Source organism: Schistocerca gregaria, unplaced genomic scaffold (assembly GCF_023897955.1).
Source record: "Schistocerca gregaria isolate iqSchGreg1 unplaced genomic scaffold, iqSchGreg1.2 ptg000199l, whole genome shotgun sequence".
NCBI lineage: Eukaryota > Metazoa > Arthropoda > Insecta > Orthoptera > Acrididae > Schistocerca > Schistocerca gregaria.
Genome location: NW_026061737.1, coordinates 7,760,415 through 7,784,502, shown reverse-complemented (window position 1 = coordinate 7,784,502; position 24,088 = coordinate 7,760,415).

Sequence of the window (24,088 nt, the reverse complement as noted above, 5' to 3'; positions counted from 1 at the left end):
ACATGCGCTGGGACCTTAAGACCTTGCATGAAAGCACTCTAGCTGCCACGTTGGACGGGGGAATGTGAAAAGTGTTGAAATGTAGTGAAATCCTGAGAAATCCACTCGTTTTCGTCATTTGCTATCGAATCGACTTAATGCCAGATCGTCATATTGGCCTCTCTTCTCTCTTAAACGGTTACATTTATCCTGTGCAAAGCTATGTCGCGTGCTGCGGTATGCGGAGACACTAAAGGCATCATAATAGAACACAGAAGAAGCTTCTAAGTTGAAGTGATAGCCAGTACGAAGCAGTCCAATTCAAGTTTTAGTTAACGATTATTTACTTTTTAGACGGCTTTGGTGACTTGGACATGAGCTAGGACCTTATGATTTTGCATGAAAGGAGTTCTAGCAGCCGCGTTGGATGGGGGTATGTGAAAGGTGTTCATATGTAGTGAAAACCTGAGAAATCGGCAAGTTTTCATCATTTGCTATCGAATCGACTTCATGCCATATCGTCATATTGGCCGCTCTTCTCTCGGAAACTATTATTTTTTTCGTGTTCAAATCTATGTCGCGTGCTGTGGTATGTGGAGACACTAGAAGCACCATAATAGAACACAGAAGAAGCTTCTAGGTTGATGTGATAGCCAGTACGAAGCAGTACAATTCAAGATTTAGTTATCGATTTTTGACTTTTTAGACGATATTGGTGCCTTGGACATGCGCTGGGACCTTACGACCTTGCATGAAAGCAGTCTAGCTGCCGCGTTGGACGGGGGAATGTGAAAAGTGTTCAAATGTAGTGAAATCCTGAGAAATCCATTCGTTTTCGTCATTTGCTATCGAATCGACTTAATGCCAGATCGTCATATTGGCCGCTCTTCTCTCTTAAACGGTTACATTTATCGTGTGCAAAGCTATGTCACGTGCTGCGGTATGCGGAGACACTAAAGGCATCATAATAGAACACAGAAGAAGCTTCTAAGTTGATGTGATAGCCAGTACGAAGCATTACAATTCAAGTTTTAGTTATCGATTATTGACTTTTTAGACGGCTTTGGTGCTTTGGACATGAGCTAGGACCTTAAGATTCTGCATGAAGGGAGATCTAGCAGCCGCGTTGCACGGGGGAATGTGAAAAGTGGTTATATGCAGTGAAAACGTGAGAAATCTGCCCGTTTTCGACATTAGCTATCGAATCGACTTTTGCCAGATCGTCAATTTGACCGCTCTTCTCTCTGTAACGGTTACATTTATCGTGTGCAAAGCTATGTTGCGTGCTGCGGTATGCGTAGACACTAAAAGCAACATAATAGAACACAGATGAAGCTTCTAAATTGATGTGATAGCCTGTACGAAGCAGTACAATTCAAGTTTTATTTATCGATTATTGAATTTTTAGACGATTTTGTGCCTTGGACATGGGCTAGGACCTTGTGACCTTGCATGAAGGGAGGTCTAGCATCCGCGTTGCACGGGGGAATGTGAAAAGTGTTCATATGTAGTGAAAACCTGAGAAATCCCCCCGTTTTCGTCATTTGCTATCGAATCGACTAAATGCCAGATCGTCATATTGCAAACTCTTCTCTCTGAAACGGTTACATTTATCGTGTGCAACGCTATGTCGCGTGCTGCGGTATGCGGAGACACTAAAAGCACCATAACAGAACTCAAAAGAAGCTTCTAAATTGGTGTTATAGCCAGTCCGAAGCAGTACATTTCAAGTTTCAGTTATCGATTATTGACTTTTTAAACGGCTTTGGTGCCTTGGACATGAGCTAGGACCTTAAGATTTTGCATAAAGGTAGGTCTAGTAGACGCGTTGCACTGGGGAATGTGAAAAGTGTTCATACGTTGTGAAAACCTGAGAACTCCGTCCGTTTTCGTCATTTTCTATCGAATCAAATTAATGACAGATCGTCATATTGGCCGGTATTCTCTCTGAAACGGTTACATTTATCGTATGCAAAGCAATGTCGCTGCTGTGGTATGCGGAGACACTAAAAGCAACATAATAGAACACAGAAGAAGCTTCTAAGTTGACGTGATAGCCAGTAAGAAGCAGTACAATTCAAGTTTTAGTTATCGATTATTGACTTTTTAGATGGCTTTGGTGCCTTGGACATGAGCTGGGCCCATAAGATTTTGGATGAAGGAGTTATAGCAGCCGCGTTGCACGGGGGAATGTGAAATGTGTTCATATGTAGTGAATACCTGAGAAATCCGCCCGTTTTCCTCATTTGCTATCGAATCGACTTAATGCCAGATCGTCATATTGCACGCTCTTCGCTTTGAAACGGTTACATTTGTCGTCTGGTTTTAGTTATCGATTATTGACTTCTTAGACGGCTTTGGTGCCTTGGACATGAGCTAGGACCTTAAGATTTTGCATGAGGTAGTTCTAGCAGCCACGTTGCACGGGGGAATGTGAAAAGTGTTCATATGTAGTGAAAACCTGAGAAAACCGCCGATATCGTCATTTGCTATCGAATCGACTTAACGCCAAATCGTCATATTGGCCGCTCTTCTCTCTGAAACGGTTACATTTATCGTGTTCAAAGCTATGTCGCGTGCTGCGGTATGCGTAGACACTACAAGCACCATAGTAGAACACAGAAGAAGCTTCTAAGTTGACGTAATAGCCAGTAAGAAGCCGTAAAATAATTCTTTTAGCTATCGATTATTGACATTTTAGTCGGCTTTGGTGCACTGGACATGAGCTAGGATATTAAGATTTTGCATGAGGGAGTTCTAGCAGCCGCGTTGCACGGGGGAATGTGCAAAGTGTTCATATGTAGTAAAAACCGAGAAATCCGCCGATTACGTCATTTGCTATCGAATCGACTTTTGTGAGATCGTCATATTGGCCGCTCTTCTCTCTGAAACGGTTACATTTATCGTGTGAAAAGTATGTCGCGTGCTGCGGTATGCGTAGACAATAAAAGCACCATAATAGAACACAGAAGAAGCTTCTAAGTTGATGTGATAGCTAGTACGAAACAGTACAATTTAACTCTTAGTTATCGATTATTGAATTTTTAGACGGCTTCGGTGCCTTGGACATGAGCTAGGACATTACCATTTTGCATTAAGGGAGGTCTAGCGACCGCGTTGCACGGGGGAATGTGAAAAGTGTTCATATGTAGTGAAAACCTGAGAAATCCGCCCGTTTTCGTCATTTGCTATCGAATCGTCTTAGTGCCAGATCGATATATTACCCGCAATTATCTCTGAATCCGTTACATTTATGGTGTGCAAAGCTATGTTGGGTGCTGCGGTATGCGTTGATACTATGTTGATGTGATAGCCAGTACGAAGCGGTACAATTCAGGTTTTAGTTATCGATTATTGACTTCTTAGACGGCTTTGGTGCCTTGGACATGAGCTAGGACCTTAAGATTTTGCATGAGGTAGTTCTAGCAGCCACGTTGCACGGGGGAATGTGAAAAGTGTTCATATGTAGTGAAAACCTGAGAAAACCGCCGATATCGTCATTTGCTATCGAATCGACTTAACGCCAAATCGTCATATTGGCCGCTCTTCTCTCTGAAACGGTTACATTTATCGTGTTCAAAGCTATGTCGCGTGCTGCGGTATGCGTAGACATTAAAAGCAACATAATAGAACACAGAAGAAGTTTCTAAGTTGATGTAATAGCCAGTACGAAGCAGTACAATTCAAGTTTTAGTTATCGATTATTGACTTTTTAGACGGCTTTGGTTCCTTTGAGATGAGCTAGGACCTTAAGATATTGCATAAAGGGATGACTAAGAGAAGCGATGCACGGGTGAATGGGAAAATTGTTCATATGTAGAGAAAACCTGAGATATCCGAGCGTTTTCGTAATTTGCTATCGAATCCACTTAATTTCAGATCGTCATATTGCCCGCTATTCTCTCTGAAACCGTCACATTTATCGTGTACAAAGCTATGTCGCGTGCTGCGGTATGGAGAGACACTAAAAGCACCATAATAGAACACAGAAGATGCTTCTAAGTTGATGTGATAGCCAGTAAGAATCAGTGCAATTCAGGTTTTAGTTATCGATTATTGACTTCCTAGACGGCTTTTGTGCCTTGGACATGAGATACAACCTTAAGATTTTGCATGAATGGAGGTCTAGCAGCCGCGTTGCACGACGGAATTTGAAAAGTGTTCATATGTAGTGGAAACCGGAGAAATCCGCCCGTTTTCGTCATTTGCTATCGAATCGACTTAATGCCAGATCTTCGTATTGGCCGCTCATCGCTCTGAAACTGTTACATTTATCGTGTGCAAAGCTATATGGCGTGCTGCGGTATGTGGAGACACTAAATGCACCATAATAGAACACAGATGAAGCTTCTAAGATAATGTGATAATCAGTACGATGCAGTACAATTCAAGTTTTAGTTATCGATTATTAACTTTTTAGACGGCTTCGGTGTCTTGGACATGATCCAGGAACTTAAGATTTGGCATGAACCGAGGTCTAGCAGCCACGTTGTACGGGAGATTGTGAAAACTGTTCATATGTAGTGAAAAACTAAAAATACGCCGTTTTCGTTATTTTCTATCGAATCGAATTAATGCCAGATCGTCATATTGGCCGCTCTTCTCTCTGAAACGGTTACATTTATCGTGTGCAAAGCTCTGTCGCGTGCTGCGGAATGCCTGGACCTTAAAAGCACCATAATAGAACACAGAAGAAGCTTCTAAGTTGATGTGATAGCCAGTAAGAAGTAGTACAATTCAAGTTTTAACTATCGATTATTGACTTTTTAGACGGCGTTGGTGCCTTCGACATGAGCTAGGACCTTAAAATTTTGCATGAATGGAGATCTAGCAGCCGCGTTGCACGGGGGAATGTGAAAAGTGTTCTTATGTAGCGAAAACCTGAGAAATCCGCCCGTCTTCGTCATTTGCTGTCGATTCGAGTTTTGCCTGATCGTCATATTGGCCGCTCTTCTCAATGAAACGGTTACAATTATCGTGTGCAAAGCTATGTCGCGTGCTGAGGTATGCGGAGACAATAAAAGCACCATAATAGGACACAGAAGAAGCTTCAAAGATGATGTGATAGCCTGTACTAAGCATTACAATTTTTGTTTTAGTTATCGATTATTGACCTTTTACACGGCTTTGGTGCCTTTGACATGAGCTAGGATCTTAAGATATTGCATGAAGGGAGGTCTAGGAGCTGTGTTGCACTGGGGAATGTGAAAAGTGTTCATATGTAGTGAAAAAATGAGAAATCCGCCCGTTTGCGTCATTTGCTATCGAATCAGGTTAATGCAAGATCGTCATATAGCCCGCTTTTCCCTCTGAAACCGTTACATTTATCGTGTGCAAAGATATGTCGCGTGCTGCGGTATGCGGAGACACTAAAAGCACCATAATAGAATACAGAAGAAGCTTCTAAGTTCATGTGATAGCTAGTACGAAGCAGTACAATTCAAATTTAGTTATCGATTATTGATTTTATAGACGGCTTTGTTGCGTTGGGCATGAGCTAGGACCTACAGATTTTGCATGAAGGGAGCTCTAGTAGCCGCGTTGCTCGGGGGAATGTGCAAAAGTGTTCATATGTAGTGAAAACCTGAGAAACCCGCCCGTTTTCGTCATTTGCTATCGAATCGACTTATGCCAGATCGTCAGATTAGACGCTCTTCTCTCTGATACGGTTAAATTTATCGTCTGCAAAGCTATGGCGCGTGCTGCGTATGCGGAGATACTAAAAGCACCATAACAGAACACAGAAGAAATTTCTAAGTTGATGTGATAGAACACAGAAGAAGCTTCTAAGTTGATGTGACCATAGTAGAACAATGATGAAGCTTCTAAAATGATGTAATAGCCAGTAAGAAGCAGTACAACTCAAATTTTGGCTATCGATTATTGACTTTTTACCCATCTTTGGTGCCTTAGACATGAGCTAGGACCTCAAGATTTTGCATGAAAGGAGGCCTAGCAGCCGCATTGCACGGGAGAATGTGAAAAGTGTTCATATGTAGTAAAAACCTGAGCAATCCGTCCGTTATCGTCATTTGTTATCGATTCGAGTTAAAGTCTAATCGTCACATTGGCCGCTCTTCTCTCTAAAACGGTTACATTTATCGTCTGTAAAGCTATGTCGCATGCTGCGGTACGCGGAGACACTAAATGCACCATAGTAGAACACTGAAGAAGCTTCTAAGTTGATGTAATAGCCAGTAAGAAGTAATACAATACAAGTTTTAGATATCGATTATTGTGTTTTCAGCCTTTGGTGCCTTTGACATGAGCTAGGACCTTACGATTTTGCATGATGGGAGGTCTAGCAGCCGCGTTGCACGAGAGAATGTGAAAAGTGTTAATTTGTAGTAAAAAACAGAGAAATCAGTCCGTTTTCGTCATTTGTTATCGAATCGCCTTTTAGCTAGATCGTCACATTGGCCGGTCTTCTCTCTGAAACGGTTACATTTATGGACTGCAAATCTATGTCGCGTGCTGCGGTATGCGGAGACACTAAATGCAGCATAGCAGAACACATAAGAGGCTTCTAAGTTGATGTAATAGGCAGTAAGAAGTAGTACAATTCGAGTTTTAGTTATCGATTATTGACTTTTTACCCTTCTTTGGTGCGTAGGACTTGAGCTAGGACCTTACAATTTTGCACCACAGAAAAACTAGCAGCCGCGGTACAAGGGAGACTGTGTTCACAAGTAGTAAAAACCTGGAAATCCGTCCGTTTTCGTCATTTGTTATCAAATCGACTTAAAGTGAGATCGTCATTTGCTATCGAGTCGACTTTTGCCAGATCGTCATATTGGCCGCTCTTTTCTCTGAAACGGTTACATTTATCGTCTGCAAAGCTAAGTCGCGTGCTGCGGTATGCGGGGACAATAAAAGCACCATAACAGAACACAGAAGAAGGTTCTATGTTGATGTAATAGCCAGTAAGAAGTAGTACAATTCAAGTTTTAGTTATCGATTATTGACTTTTTAGCCGGCTTTGGTGCCTTGCACATGAGCTAGGACCTTAAGATTTGGCATGAAGGGAGGTCGAGCAGCCGCGTTGCACGGGGGAATGTGAAATGTGTTCATATGTAGTGAAAACCTGACAAATTCGGCCGTTTTCGTCATTTGATATCGAATCGACTTAATGCCAGATCGTCATATTGGCCGCTTTTCTCTCTGCAATGGTTATATTTATCTTCTGCAAAACTATATCGTGTCCTTCGCTATGCTTAGACACTAAAAGAACCATAGTAGAACACAGAAGAAGACTCTCAGAAGATGTAATAGGCCAGTACGAAGCATTACAATTCACATTTTACTTATCTATTATTGACTTATTAACCGGCTTTGGTTATTTGTACATGAGCTATGACCTTGAGATTGTTCATGAAACGAGGTCTGTCTGCCACGTTGCGCGGGAGAATGTGAAAAGTGTTCATATGTAGTAAAAACCTGAGAAATCCTCCCGTTTTCGTCATTTTCTATTTAATCGACTAATTGCCAGATCTGCAAGCTTATGTCGCGTGCTGCGTTATGCGGAGACAGTCAAAGCATCACAGTAGAACACAGATGAAGCTTCTCTGTTGGTGTAATCAGCGAGAAAGAACCAGTAATAAGTTGTACAATTCAAATTTTAGTTATCATTTATTGACTTATTAGCCTGCTTTGGTACCTTGGACATGAGCTAGGGCCTTAAGATTTTGCATGAAACGCGGTCTGGACGCCACGTTGCACGGGATGATGTGACAGTGTCCATTTGTAGTAAAAACCTGACAAATCCGACCGTTTTCTTCATTTGCTGACGAATCGACTTATTGGCAGATCGTCACATCGGCCGCTTTACGCTCTGAGACGGTTAAATTTATAGTCTGCAAACTTATGTCGCCTGCTGCGGTTTGCGGAGACACTAAAAGCACCACAGTAGAAGACAGAAGAAGGTGTCAAGAAGATGTATTCGGCCAGTAAGAAGCAGTACAATTCAAGTTTTAGTTATAGATTACTGACTTATTAGCCGGCTTTGGTGCCTTGGACATGATCGAGGACCTCAAGCTTTTGCATCAAACGAGGTCTGAACGTCACGTTGCACGGGGAAATGTGAAACGTGTTAATATATATTAAAAACCTAAGAAAACCTTTCGCATTTATTTAAGTTCCTTTAGTACAATAAGAATCTGTTAAAAAACTGACTATAATAATCATAATCTTGCTGTACAAGGGAAGTAGCTACTATTATTAACAGTATTTATCAACAGCAAATAAAACAAAAGGTAGAACAGAAAGATTATCAAACGTCTAATGGCACAGTAACGAAACTGAAAACAGTTCGCGACAATTTCTTCTGAAATTATTTCACCAGGAAACAACAAGAACACCGATTGAAGACTACTAAAGTTCCAAAATAAACCACTATACACAAACAACTAATTAGTACTTAGCTTTGGATGCGCCGCTACAGCTGCAACTGGTCAGCGCGGAATGTAAACACAGGTAAGAAGTTAAGTTGCTCGATACGAAACACTCGCAAATATCAGGTCACAACCCAAGAAAGGCGGAGGTGAATGAAAAAACCATTAATAAGTATCTTATATAGTAAATATTATCACAAAAACCGTTAAAATATGTATCTGAAACCTATAAATGTATGAAAACTTAGAGAGCGATTTCACACGCACTCACGCGCCTAATCGTAATGCCAGATCGTCGCAGTGGCAGCTTTGCTCACGGAACTGTTTACATATACATCTGGAAACTTACGTCATGTGCTGAGGTATGCGGTCGCACCACAAACAACAAAATAGGGGCTTCTAATTTGATGCAATCGGCAGGTAAGAAGTAGTACTACTCAAGTTTTAGGTATCGAAAATTCAACTGTAGGCCGGTTCTGGTGTCTTGCAGTTGATAGAGGACCTTGGAACATGCCTGTCTTTTTACCCCCCTCCCCCCTCGTAAGATGACTGTCTACGTACACCCGCCACCCCCCCCCCCCTCGTAATATGTCTGCCTACCTACTCAATCCTTCTGAAAATGTGTGTCTACCCACTTCCCCCTCAGAAGATGACTCTCTACTTATCCCCCCAACCGGAAAACGTCAGTTTTCCCACCCCCTCCCCCCTCAGAAGATGACTGTCTACCTACACACCCTCGGAAGATACCTGTCTACTTACCCCCCCCCCCCCCTCGTTTGGAACATGTCTGCCTACCTACCAGCCTCTCAAAATATGTCTTTCTATCTACATCCCCCACCCCCCTCAGAAGATCACTCTCTACCTACTCCGCACGTGGATGATGCCTGTCTCCCTAACCCACCCTTCAGAAGATGTTTGCCTACATACCCCTTCTTGGAAGATGTCTGTCTACCTACACACCTTTGGAAGAGGCCTGTCTACCTACCCCCTCCCCACCCCTTGGAAGATGTCTGCCCAGCTACCCTCCATCTAAGAAAATATTTGTCTACATACACCCCCTTCGGAAAATGTCTGTCTACCTACTACTGCTCTGATGATGTCTGTCTCCCTACCCCACCCTTCAGAAGATGTCTGCCTACCTTCTACTCCATGGAAGATGTCTCTATACATACCACCTATCGGGTGATGTTTGTCTACTCGCCCTCCCCCCCACCCCATAACATGCCAATCTAACATCCCCCCCTGTGAAGATGCCTATCTATCGCCTAGCTCGGAAGCTACCCCAACTCAGAAGATTCCTATCTATCTGCACTTGGAAGATGACTATCTCTCCATCACCTTCAGAAGACTCTTATCTACCCCCTCAGAAGATGGCTGTCTACATACCCCACCCTCAGAATATGACTGTCTCTGATCTCCCACACTATCTGTCTGTCTACCATTCTCACACATCGAGAGAGGTGGTACAGTGGTTAGCACACTGGACTCGCATTCGGGAGGACGACGGTTCAATCCCGTCTCCGGCCATCCTGATTTAGGTTTTTCGTGATCACCCTAAATCGTTTCAGGCAAATGCCGGGATGGTTCCTCTGAAAGGGCACGGCCAATTTCTTTCCCAATCCTTCCCTAACCCGAGCTTGCGCTCCGTCTCTAATGACCTCGTTGTTGACGAGACATTAAACACTAACCACCACCACCACCATTCTCACAATCAGAAACTGTCTGTCTACCTACCTCCCCCCCCCCCCCGAAGATGTCTGCCTATCTTCCTAGGTACCCGCCATTTAGAAGGTGTCTGCCTACCTACACCCACTTCAAAAGATGTGTAACTGACTACCCCACCTCCGAAGATCTCTGTCAAACCCTCCTCCCATCCCCGGAGGATGTATGTGTACAGACCCCCCTCTTGGAAGACATTTGACAACCGAAAAAACCGCTTTGGAAGATGTATGACTTCCTACCACTACCCTCGGAAGGTGTATGTCTACCTAGCACCCCCTCGAAGATGTCTGTCTATCTACCGAACCACGGTATATGCCTGCCTCACCCTGTCAGAATATGTCTGTCTACATACCCCACAAGGAAGATGTCTGTCTACTTACCCCCCCCCCCCCCTTGGAAGATGTTTGTCTACCTAGTCCCTCTTGGAAGATGTCTGCCCACATAAACACACACTCGGAATATGTATGACTAGCCACCACTCCCCTCGGAACATGTATGTCTACCTACCCCACCTCCAGACATGTCTCTCTACCTACGCCCCCACTCATAAGTTGTGTGTCTACCAACCCGCCATTTGAAGATGTCTGTCAACCTGGCCCTCCCTCAGAAAATGTCTGTCTACCTGCCCACCTTGGAATATTTATGTCTACCAAAACCCGGAGGATATCTGTCTACCCAACACCCCCTCAGAAGATGATTGTCTACCTACCCCCGGAAGATTTCAGTCTACCTGCACCCCTCACTTCTGAAAGATGCCTGTCAATCAACCCCTCCAACAGAAAATGTCTGTCTACCTACCGCCCCTCGAAAGTTGTATGTCTACCACCCCTCCTCGGGAGATGTCTGTCTACCTACCCCCCTTCAGAAGATGTCTATCTACCTACCCCCCATCCCCTCGGTAAATGCCTGTCTACCCAACCCCCTCTCGGGAAAAGTATGTCTACCTATCCCCACTCGGAAGATGGCTGTCTACCTACCACCTCCCTCGGAATATGTCTGTATATCGAACCCGACCTCGGAATATGATTTTCCACCTAATGCATGGGAGATGTCAGTCCACCTGCACCCCACTTTGTAAAATGCCTGTCTACTTTCCACCCCTTTGGAAGATGTCTATCATCCCACCTCGGAAGATGTCTGTCTACCTACCCCCCTCTGAACATGATTGCCTACTGAACCACAACTCAGAAGATGATTGTCTACTGACCACCCAGAAGATGGAAGCCTACCTGCCCCCTCCCACTACAACAGAAGATGACCATCCATCTAACCCCCTTGGTGGATGTCTGTTCATCTCCCCCCCCCTTGGAGGACTTTGTCTTCCTACCCCCTCGGAAGATGTATGTATTCCATTCGCCCCTCAGAAGAGGTCTATCTTCCAACCGCCCTCAGAAGATTTTTGTCTACCTACCCTGCCTTGGTATATGTATGTCTTCCTACACCCCCTCATACGATGTCTGCATACCTACCCCCCTCGGAAGAAGTCTATCATCCCTCTGTTAGAGAATTTCTGTCTACCTTGCCCCCCCCCCCCCCCCTCGGAAGATATATGTCTTCATATCCTCTACCCTTGGTGCCTACATACTCAACCTCAGAAGATGTCTACCAACCTACCCCACCTTATAAGAAATCTTTCTACCTACCCCCCCCCCCCTCATAATATGTGTGTCTACCACCTCATGGAGGATGTATGTCTACTCCCCCCCCTCGTAAAATGTCTATCTTTCCCAGTTGGAAAGATGTCTATCATCCCACTCTTAGAAGGTGTCTGTCTACCTGTCCTCCCACTCTGAAGATGTCTGTGTACCTACCCTCCCTCAGGAGATATCGGTCTAATTGCCCACCGGGACTATGTCTATCTACATACTCTCAGCCTTGGAAAATACGTGCCTACCTACCCCACCCCCTGTAAGATATCTGTCTACCTACAACCTGCCCTCGGATACTGTCTGTCTACATACACCCTCTAATAAGATGTCTGTCTACCTACCCCACACTGTCTGTCTTCCTACCCCAACCATCCTCGGAAGATGTTTGTCTACCTACCCCTCCTTGGAAAATGCCTGTCTACCTAAATCTCGCTTGGAAAATATCTGTCTACCTACCCCCCCATCCTTGGAAGGTGTCTGTCCACCAACTCTCCTGTCGGAAGATGTATGGCTACCTAACCCCCCTCAGAAGATGTCTGTCTATCTATCTGCCTGTGGAATGTGTATGTCTACCTAACTCCCTTAGACAATGTCAGTCTACATACCCCCCTCGGAAGATACCTGTCTACCAATACTCTTCCCTCTACATGCCAAAACTAATAAGATAGCTGCCAACCTAACCCACCTCAGAAGGTCTCTGTTTATGCACACAAACTGAACATGTATGTCTATCTACCCCCCAGAAGTTGTCTGTCTACCTGCCCCCTCAGAAAATGTCAGTCGACCTACCCCCCCTTGGAAGATTTCTGTCTACCTATAACACCTCACGGAAAATATCTGTCTACCAGCCCCCTCTCAGAAGATATCTGTCTACCTACCACCCCCTCAGAAGTAGTATATCTATCTACCGTACCCTTGGAACATGTCTACCTACCCCCCCTCACAGTCAGCAGTTGTCTGTCCACCACCTACATAAGTTGTCTATCTACACCCCCTCGGAAGATGTCTGTCCAATACACCACCCTCAGAAGATATCTGTCCTACCCCTCTCGAAAATGTTAGTCTACCTACACCCCAGATAATGAATGTCTACCAACCCCACCTCGGAAGATGTTTGTCTACCTACCCCATGGAAGATGTGTTTACCTACCACCACTCGTAGTATGTGTGTCTACCTACCCCCATTGGAAAATATCGGTCTACCAACTGCTCTTGAAGATGTATGCCTACATACCCAACACCCTCGGAAGACGTCTGGCTACCTAGCTCCCCCCCACGAAGATATCTGCCTTCATACCCACTTCTCTTGGAAGATGTCTGTCAACGGACCCAAATTCAGAAAACGACTGCCTACCTACCCCACCTCAAAAGATGTCTGCCTACCAACCACCCCTTGGAATATGTATGTCTACCTACACTCATTCGGAATATTGCTCTCTACCACCCCTCCCTCTGAACATGTCTATCTACCTACCTCCCTCAGAACATGTCTATCTACCAACATCCCCCACCTCTTATGAAGTCTCTCTCACTACCCCCCCCCCCCCCTTCGAAAGTGACACCCTACCTACCATCCTCAGGAAATGTCAGTCTTCCTACTCCCCATACCTCAGAAGGTGTGTCTAACTATCCCCATGGACAATGTCTGTCTACATACCCCTAGCCTCAGAAAATACTTGTCTAACTACACCCCTCAGATTATTTCTGTCTACCTACAACCCAGCCTCGGATAATGTCTGTCTACCTACCCCCTCACTAATTGTCTCTCTACCTAAGCTACCTTAGAAGATATCTGTCTACATATCCCTCATCCTCTGAAGCTGTATGTCTACTACCCCTGCTCAGAAGATGTCTGTCTACTTAAAAACCCCTCAGAACATGTCTGTCTAACAACCCCCCCCCCCCCAGTTGTCTGTCTACCTACCCCCTTGAAGATGTCTGTCTACCTACCCCCAGTAAAATGTCTCTGTACCCATCTTCCCCTCAGAAGATGATTGTCTACCTACCCCCGTACAGAAGATGCACCCCTTTCAGAAAATGTCTGTCTACCTACCCCATCCACACATGGAAGATTCCTATCTACCCACTTTGGACAATGCCTTTCTACCCCAACTCAGAAATGTCTATCTACTACCATCTCAGAAGATGTCTGTCTACCTACCCCCCATTGAATATATCTGCCTACCCAACCCATCTTTGGAAGATGATTGGCTACCTACCACATGGAAGATGTCAGGCAACCTGCCCGCTCACTTAGGAAGATGCCTACCTCCCCCTTGGAAGTGGTCTATTTTCCACGACTCAGAAGATGTCTGTCTAACTACCCCCTCTGAATGTATATGTCTATCAACTATGTCTGTTTACCTACTCCCATAAGATGTCTATCATCCCCCTCAGAAGGTATCTTCCTATATACTCCCTCCCCTTGGAAGATGTCTGTCTACATACCCAAACTAAGATGATGTCTGGCAATCTACTCCCCCACAGAAGATGTCTGTCTACCTACCACCCTTGGAACATCTATGTCTTTCTACTCCCCGGAAGATGTCTGTCAGTCTGCCCAACTTGGAAAATGTCTATCTACGTGCCCTCCTTCGGAAGATGTCTATCATCCCCAGCCTCAGAAGAATTATGTCTATTTGTCCCGCACCAACAGTAGATGTCTGTGTACCTACCCCCTTAAGAAGAAGTCTGTTTACCAACCCCCCTTCAGGAGATTCTCAAACCACCCACCAGGAAAGTCTCTGTCTACCTATCCCTCCCCCCCCCCCTTTGGGAGATATGTGTCTACCTACAACACAGCTCGGTAAATGTCTGTCTACCTACCCCTCAGAAGATGTCTGTTTATCCACACCTCCACAGATGATGTCTATCTACCTACCCCCTGCCCCCATCCTCCGAGGATGTCTGTCTTCCTACACCCTCAGAAGATGTCTGTCTACCTACCCCCCTTGGAAGATGTTGGTCTACTTACCCCCCTAGATGATGTCTGTCTACGTACGCCCCTCAGAAGATGGCTGTCTACCAATCCACCAATGGGAGATGTCTGTCTACCAACCCCCTCGAAAGGTGCCTTTGTGCCTACCCCCTCAGAAGATTGTCTACCTACGAACACTCAGTAAATGTATATATACCTACCCCCCCCCACCCCCTTGGAAGAAGTCTGTCTAATTATTCCCCACCCCTTGGTAATTTCTGTCTACATACCACTCCCTTGCAAGATGTCTGTGTACCTACTCCCTCTTGAAAGATATCTGTTTACCTACATCTTCTGTGGGGAGGTAGGAAGACACACATCTTCCGCGAGGGGTAGGTAGACAGACATATTCCAAAGCAGGGTACATGGTCAGACATCTTCTGAAGGGTGGTAGGTAGACAGACATCCTCCAAGAGGGGGGGGAGACATTTTCTGTGGTGATAATGGTAGACAAACAATTCCAAGGAGGGGTAGTTAGACAGTCATCTTCTGAGTGGTTGTTTCTTAGTCAGACGTCTTCAAGGGGGAGGATTGGTAGACTGACAGTTTCCAAGGGGGGAGACATTTTTCGATTGGGGCCAAATAGGTAAACAGATATCCTTTGAGAGGGAGGTAGACATTTTCCGGGGGGGGGGGGGGAGATATTTTCGAGGGGGAGAGTAGATTGACATCTTCTGGGAGGGGGGAGATAGTATTCTTCCATGGGGGGAGGTGAGTTGTCAGACATCTTCAAAGGTTGGGGGGGGGGTCGGTAGACAGACATCTTCCAAGAAATGTCGGTAAGTAGACAGACATCTTCTGTGGGAAGTGATGGTATGTACACTTACATCTTCTGATGGGTTCGGGTAGATAAACAGGCATCTTTCATGATGGGGGGATAGAGCTCCTCGAAGATGGGGTGTAGATGTCTTTGGCAAGGAGGGTAGATAGACATATTCCGAGAGGGGGTTAGATAGATTTCTTCCATAGCGGGGATAGATAGACTTGTCCCGAGTTTGTGAGGTAGACAGACATACAGACATCTTCCTAGAATTTGGAGGTAGACAAACATATTCAGAATGGGCAGTAGACACATTCCAAATGAAGGGAGGTTGTAGAAATCTTCTGAGTCTAGGATAAATGTTCTCTGAGAGGAGGGGCTAGATGGAAATCTTAACAGGGGTGGGGTAGGTAGTCAGACATATTCTGAGAGGAGGGGGTTGATAGACAGGCATCTTTCATGAGGTGAGTTATCGACATCCGCCTGGGGGATAGACATCTTCTGAGGTGGGGATAGGTATCTTCCAGTGGGTGTAGATATCTGTGGGTGGGGTAGATAGACATCTTCTGAGGTGTTGGTTGATAGTCACCTTCCTAGTGGAGGGATACAGATATTTTCCGCCTGGGCTGGGTAGATAATCTTCTGAAGGGGGGTAGACGTCTTCCAAGGGGGGGTAGAGAGACAGCTTCTGAGGGGGTAGATAGACATTTTCCAAGGATGGGGGCAGATACACATCTTCTGAGGGGGTAGATACACCTCTTCCGAGGAAGGTATGGATAGATAATCTTATGAGGTGGGTGTTGGTAGGCATCAGCTGAAGGGGGCTAGATTGGCATCTTCCGATGTGGAAGGGTTTAAGTAGGCATTTTTAGAGGGAGGGATTTCTTCCCAGGGGTTTAGATAGGCATCTTCCAAGTGGGTGTAGAATGACATCTCAGAGAGGGGGTAGACAAAATCTTCCGAGAGGGGGTAGGTAGAAAGACATCTTTCGATCGGAGAGTAGGTAAGCAGACATCTTTTGAGTGGGGTTGGTAAACTGACATCTTCCAAAGGGGCAAGGTAGACATATAGTTTCTGAGGGTGGGGCATAGGTAGACTGACACTTTCCGATGTGTGGTAAGTAGAATTACATCTTCTGAAGTGATGGGGTAGGTATACAGACATATACCTAGGGGGAAGGTAGACAGACATGTCCCGAGTGGTGGTAGGTAGACAGCCATCTTCCAGTTGGGTAGGTACACAGACATCATCCAAGGAGGTTAGAAGGACAGACATTTTCCATGTGGGGGTTGGAAGACATAAATCATCTGAGGGGGGAGAGACATCTTTTGAGGGGAGGGTACATAGACGGACATCTTCAGAGAGGAGGTAGTCATCCTCCGAGAGGGAGATAGTCATCCTCCAAGAGGGGGAGTAGATGTCTTCCGAGATGGGAGGCAGTTGTACATCTTCCACTGGTCTTAGCTAGGCAGACATCTTCTGAGGGAGGGTATGTAGACAGACATCTTCTGAGGGGGATAACGTCAACAGTCATCTTCTGATCGGGGTGGGTGGGTAGACAGACATCTTCCGAGTGGTGGTAGGTATGGAGACATCTTCTGAGGCTGGATTCGGTAGACAGGCATCTTCCAAGGGGGGGTGTTGGAAGACAGATATTTTTCAAGGGGTGGGAAACATCTTCTAAAGGATGCAGTTTGGTAAGCAGTATCCTCCGAGAGGGGTCTAGACATTCTGTGAGGGGGATAACGTCGACAGTCATCTTCCTATTGGGGGGGGGCAGGTAGAAAGACATCTTCCGAGGAGTGTTAGGTATGGAGACATCTTCTGAGCCTGGGTGCAGTAGAAAGACATCTTCCAAGGGGTGGAGGGGTGTGTTGGAAGACAGACATCTTCCAAGGGGTGGGAAGCACCTTCTAAAGGATGCAGTTTGGTAGACAGACATCCTACGAGAGAGGATGTAGACATTATCAGATGGGGAGTGTATATCTTCTGAGAGGAGTGGTAGATTGACATCTTCCGAGAGGGGGGAGATACTTTTCTTCCATCGCGGCAATAGATAGATATCTTCCGAGAGGAGGTACATAGATAGACATGTTTAAATGTGTGGTGAATGTACACAGACAACTTTCGAGAAGGGTGGTAGGTATACAGACATCCTCAGAGGGGGTGGGTTGGGAGACAGACATCTTCCAAGATAGGGATAAGATAGAGACAAATCATTCAAGGTGTGGTAGATAAATATACAGATTCTGAGGGGTTTAGGTAAACATTCATATTATGACGGGTTGTGGGTGTAGGTAGACAGAAACCATCCGAGGAGGGGTATTTAGGCAGATAATGTCTGAGAGGGTTTATGTAGACTGGCATCTTCTGAGGGGTTGTAGGAGGACAGATATCTTCCAAGTGGAGGGTTGGTAGACAGACATCTTCAGATGTGGGGTGGGGTAGGTAGCCAGACATCTTCCAATAGGGGGTTGGTAGGCAGACATATCATGTGAGGGGATGGTTTAGACAACCTTCTTCTGATGGGTGGGTGGGTAGACTGACATCTTCCATGATGGGGCGTAGGCAGAGAGACATTGTCCGAGGCAGGGTGACTATAGACATTTTTCGAGAGGGGGGGTAGTTAGACAGACTTCTTCTGGGGGGTTGTAGGTAAACTGACCTCTTCAGAGGGGTGGCATAGAATGACATTTGCCAAGAGGGGTAGGTAGAGAGACATTTTCCGATGGTGGAAAGTAGACAACATCTTCTGATGAGTGTAGGTAGACAGACATCTTCCGAGGGGGATGTGTAGGTGGACATACATCTTCCGATGGTTGGTGGGTACATAGACAGACATATTCCAATGGGTGCGATAGGTAGACAAACATCTTGCAAGTGCGGGCGTCGTAGACAGATATCATACAAAAGTTCATGTAGGTAGACACACATCTTCTGAGGGGGTGTAGGGAGACAGACATTTTCCGAGGGGTGTACATAGACATACATTTTCCACGTGGGGTCTAGGTAGACAGACATCTTCAGATGAGGGGGTAATTAGACAATCATCTTCTGGGGTAGGCTGACAGACATATTCAGAAGTATGGGTTGGTAGACAATACTTTATGACTGGAGGGATGTAGAGAGACATCTTCCAAGGGGTGTAAGTAGGTAGACAGACCTCTTCTGTTGTGGGATTTGTAGGTAGGCAGACATCTTCCGAAGCAGAGGTGTTGGTAAACAGACAATTATCATGGACAGGGTTAGGTAGGCAGACATCTTCCCAGTGAAGTTTTGTAGACAGACATCTTCCAACGAGGGGTTAGGTAGACTGACACCTTCTGAGGCAGGGTAGGTAGATAGTCATCTTCGGAGGAGTGTTTGGTATACAGACATCTTCCGAACGGGTGTAGGTATACAGACATATACCTAAGGGGGAGGTAGACAGACATCATGGGAGTGGGGGTACGTAGACAGACAGGTGGGTAGGTATACAGACATCTTCCGAGGGGGATTAGGAGGACAGACATTTTCCATTTGAGGGTTGATAGACTTACATCATCTGAGGGAGGAGAAATATCTTTTGAGAGGAGGGTATGTAGACAGACATTTCAGAGAGAGGGTAGACATCATCCGAGAGGGAGGTAGTCATCCTCCAACACAGGGGTAGATATCTTCCAAGAGGGGTGTAAATAAATATCTTCCAAGATGCGAGGTAGATGGACCTCTTCCGAGGGTTTTAGGTAGGCAGACATGTTCCGAGGTGTGGCATGTAGACATACACCTTCTGAGGGGAATAAGGTAGACAGTCATCTTCTTATGGGAAATGGGTAGGTAGACAGACATATTCCAAGGGAGGGGGGGTAGGTAAGGAGGAGATATATTCTGAGGGTGAGTTCAGTACTCAGACATCTTCTGAGGGGTGTTCATGGTAGACAGACATCTTTCAAAGGGGGGGAGACATCTTCCAAAGTATGCGTTTTGGTATACAGACATCCTACAAGAGGGGTGTGGACATTCTCTGATGTGGGAGTAGATATCTTCCCAGAGGAGTGGTAGTTTAACAACTTCCGAGAGGGGGGGGTTGGGTAGGCAGACAGATATCCTCAGAGGTAGGGGTAGGGAGACAGATATCTCCCACAGGAGGGATAAAATCGAATCATTTGAAGGGGGTAGATAGGCATACATCTTCTGAGGGGTTTAGGTAGACATTCATCTTATGACAGGGGAAGGGGGTAGGTAGACAGATCATGCGGGGGGGGGGGGGGGGATATGTAGACAGATATCTTACAAGAGGGGGGTAGGTAGGCAGACATATTCTGAAGAGTTGTAGGAGGACGGACATATTCCAAGGGGGTAGGTAGACAGGCATCTACAGAGGGGGTTAGGTAGACAGTCTTATCAGAGGTGTATAGGTAGACAGACATCTTCTAAGGGGTTTGGTAGACCAACATTTCCTAAGGAGTGGCAGGTAGACAAACTTCTTCCGAGTGTGGGTGGGTATGTAGACAGACACCAGTAAGGAATTGTAGGCTGACAGACATCCTTTGTGATAGATGGTAGGTAGGCAGAAATATTCCGAAGGGAGGGTTGGAAAACATACATCTTCCAATGGAAGGGGTAGGTAGTCATACATCTTCTGAGGGCTGGGTTTAGGTATACAGAGATCTTTCCAAGGGGGGGCAGGTAAGTAGACAGACATATACTCAGGGTAGGGGGATGAGAGACAGACATTTTCCGAGGGGGAGGGGTAGGTACACAGACATCTTCTGATGGTTGGGTAGGTAGACAGACATCTTCCGGGGTGGACAGCTAATCGGACATGGTTTGAGGGAGCTTAGGTAGACAGACATTTCCGATGGGGAGTGTAGGTAGACAGACATATTCTAAGGGTGGGGAGATGAGAGACATTTTCTGATGTGGAGATAGGTAGACAGACGTCTTCTGAGGGGTTGTAGGTAGACAGACATCTTCCAAGCGGGAGCTGTAGGTAGACAGACATCTTCAGAAGGAGATTGTAGGTTGATGGACATATTTTGTGCAGGTAATGATAGATAAACAAATTCCAAGGGGTGGTAGTTTAACAGACATCTTCCCAGGGGGGCTGAGTAGATAGACAGACATCATCCAACGTGGGTAGACAGACATATTCCAGGTGGAGTAGACATCCTCCAAGGGGTAGACATCTTCGAATGGTGGTGAGGGTAGGTAGACATCCTATGAGAGTGGGGTTAGAGATTCTCTGAGAGGGAGGTGTAGATAGCTACCAAGAGTGGAGGTAGATAGACATATTCCGAGTGGGGGGGGGGGTTGGATAGAAATCTTCTGGGGGTTGAAATTTGGCAGTTGGTAGACTGGGCTTTTCTGAGACTGTGTTTGGAAGACATTTTCCGAGGTGGGAGGTAGACAGATATATTCCGAGGCAGTTGGTAGGTAGACAGACTAATTCCAGGGTGGTTGGTATGCTGACAGACATCTTCTGAGGGGGGGGGGGGGGGGTAGACAGACATCGCCTGAGGGGCTGGAAGACACCTTCCAAAGTTTGGGGGTCTCTAGACATCTTCCGAGACAGGGGTAAACAACTTCCGAGTGGGGGGGCTGAGTAGGGGTTGGGATAGGTAGACAGACAAATTCCGAGAGGGCAGGTAGGTAGATAGACTTCTCCTTAGTGTGTGGGGGGGGGGGGGGTGTTGAGAGACATCTTTCAGGGTGATAGACATCTTACGAGGTGGGGAGAGAGTTTTTGTGGGGGTATAGATAGACATCTTCACAGGGTGAGGTAGGTGGACAAACATCTTCCTTAGGGGGGTGAGGTAGGCAGACATCTGACGAGGGGGCAGGTAGACAGACATCTCCTGTGGAGAGTTACGTAGACTGACATTTTATAAGGAGCAAGTAGGTAGAATTACATATTAGGTGGTGGGGCGATGAGAGACAGACAGCTTTCGATGGGGTAGAGGTAGTATGAAATCTTCCGATGTGGGAGGTGTAGGTAGATATCATCTTAGAGGGGTAGGTACACAGACATCTCCCGAGGGGTGGGGTAGGTAGACATTCATATTCTGTGGGGAGGGGTAGGTAGTCATACATATTCTAAGGGGGGGGGGGGTTTAGGTAGACAGACATATTCCAAGGGTGTGGGTAGGTACACAGACATCATCTGAGGGGGGAGGGGAGGTGCAGGTTGACAGAGATCTTCCATGGATGGGTAGCTCGGTAGATATCTTCTGAGGGGGATAGATAGGCATATTTCGAAGGTGGGGTAGATAGCCACCTTCCCAGGGGGGGGGGGGGGGGGGCAGATCATCATGGGTGTGACGTCACGTGAGCTGCACTGCTGTTGAAATAGCTTGTTAATGTTTTATAAATTTTAGACTTCATTTACGGATTTTAAAGTTTTTTTGTGTTATTATTTTTGCCGTAAAAGCAAATTATTTGTGGATATTCATTTATCTCAGTGTTTCTTCCTGTGGTATTGACTCGAGTGGTCTATTATGTGTAAGTGTGCTTCCATGGTTCGTCTAAGCCTCGCGCCTCATCAGCGTGTTTACATTTTGCGGCGTGCACTGCATCTGCAGCGGTTATAAGCTAAGTACTGACGAACTTGTTTGTGCTCTGTAATACGTTATTAAACTGAATAGATTGCAGTGGTGTTGCTTGCCATTTTTGGCGAAATAATGACTTAATAAACTCTTGTAATCGTTCGCTCGCTGTGTTTTATAGATTTTTCAGTGTGTTGAAGTCGTTTAGTAAATTTCGTGCTTTAGTTTTCAACTGGCGTTTAGTTTAAATTTTTTGGTTTTAGCCAATAATTTTGTGAAGTTTTGCTGGTATTGGTATCGGCTGTGTTGTAGTAGTATTAATACAAGTAGCTGCTTTCTTAGTAGGCAGAGAATTTCGAGACCATAGTTGTTAGTTCTTAAATAGTGCTGCTTTTGTAACTGAACTTTGGTAACGTAGACGTATAGTTTTTTTTAGTAACTGTAAAATTTTATCGTGAGTGAGAAGTGATTGCTATGTCGTAGGTTTGTGAGTAGTGGATTAAGCTGTGGGATTTGTTCAAAGTATTTTCATTGGGGGGAATGCGGTGGGGAAGCCAGTGGTCATTTGAGGGTGATCCTGTCCTGGGAATGTAGAATCTGTAATAGAAACAAGTTAATAGAGGAGCAGGAGCGTAAGATCTGTGCCCTTCAGGTGCAGTTACAATGCGCAAAGGAGGAACTAGATAAGTTGAGGAGGGTGAAGGGTGCTGGGGAATGGGAACTGGCAGTTGACAAGAAGATAGATAGGAAAAGGAGGTAGTCAGACAGTTTTACTTTGCATACATGCAATAGATACGACAAACTGTCAAAGTTGAGCGGAGAGGAGCCTCGTGTAGCTGTATATGGAGGTAACTTGCAGCCGTCCTCAGCAATTAGGAGGCCTAGGTTCTGCTGCTAGGTAGTTACCGGGTAGAGGTGTGGGCCAGCATTTGCAAGAAGTTTTGTGGAGTGAGTACCAGGTCACAAGCATTGTGAAGCCTAATGCAGGGTTGGCTCAGGTGGCTGAAAGCATAGGGGAGTTATGTAAGAATTTTACAAAGGAGGATCAGGTAGTGATAGTGGGTGGTGCTGGGAGCAGTCGCAATAGGGACAGGGGGTATGATGTCAGTGGTGACTTGGTTAAGATAGCTACTCAAACTGGTGGCACTAATGTGCTTTTCGTGCAACTGTTTCAGCATAATGATCGGCCACACCTTAATGCGGCTGTTGGGGGCGTAATTGTGGGGCTGGGGAGTGCAGTGATGGGAGAGGGCATGGATCACATCTCAGTGGTGCCAGTTGGGTCTATCAGTAGATGGGGTTTCACTAGGCATGGCCTGCACCTCAATAGGTATGCGAAGGAGAGGCTACCTAAGCTTATAGGTGACAGTGTAGTGGGTGGTGGTGGCGGTAGTGGTGTCACTCATGGAAAAATTCCTGTAGTATTTGGTGTTAGAGCTGCACCTTTTTAATACTGAAGTCAGCTGATTGGTATACCAGCTTAAAGGAAGTGCCTCTAAGGTTCAAAAATGGTTCTAATGGCTCTGAGCACTATGCAAATTAACATATGGGGTCATCAGTCGCCTAGAACTTAGAACTAATTAAACCTAACTAACCTAAGGACGTCACACACATCCATGCCCGAGGCAGGATTCGAACTTGCGACCGTAGCAGTCGCGCGGTTCCGAACTGAGCGCTTAGAACCGCAAGACCACCGCGGCCGGCGTGCCTCTAAGGGCTCTCCTCCAGAGGATGTAATGTTTCCAAGTAGAGAAGGAATTGGCATATTTCATCAGAATATAAGAGTTATTAGAGATAAAGTTAGTGAACTGCTAACAGATGTTAACGCTGAAATTATTTGTATATCAGAGCACCACTTCAATAAATTGATAATTTATAGGCTTCCTTTACCAGGCTACATATTACCTGGCTGTTTCTCAAGGAGTTCCTTGCGGGGTGGGGAGGTGTCTCCGTACATAAAAAACAGTACGTTATTTGAGTCCATAGACTTATCACGACACTGCACTGAACAGATATTTGAAAGTTGTGCAGCATTTGTTGAATTTAGTGAAACTCAACTTCTAATTGCTGGTGTTTATAGGGCCTCT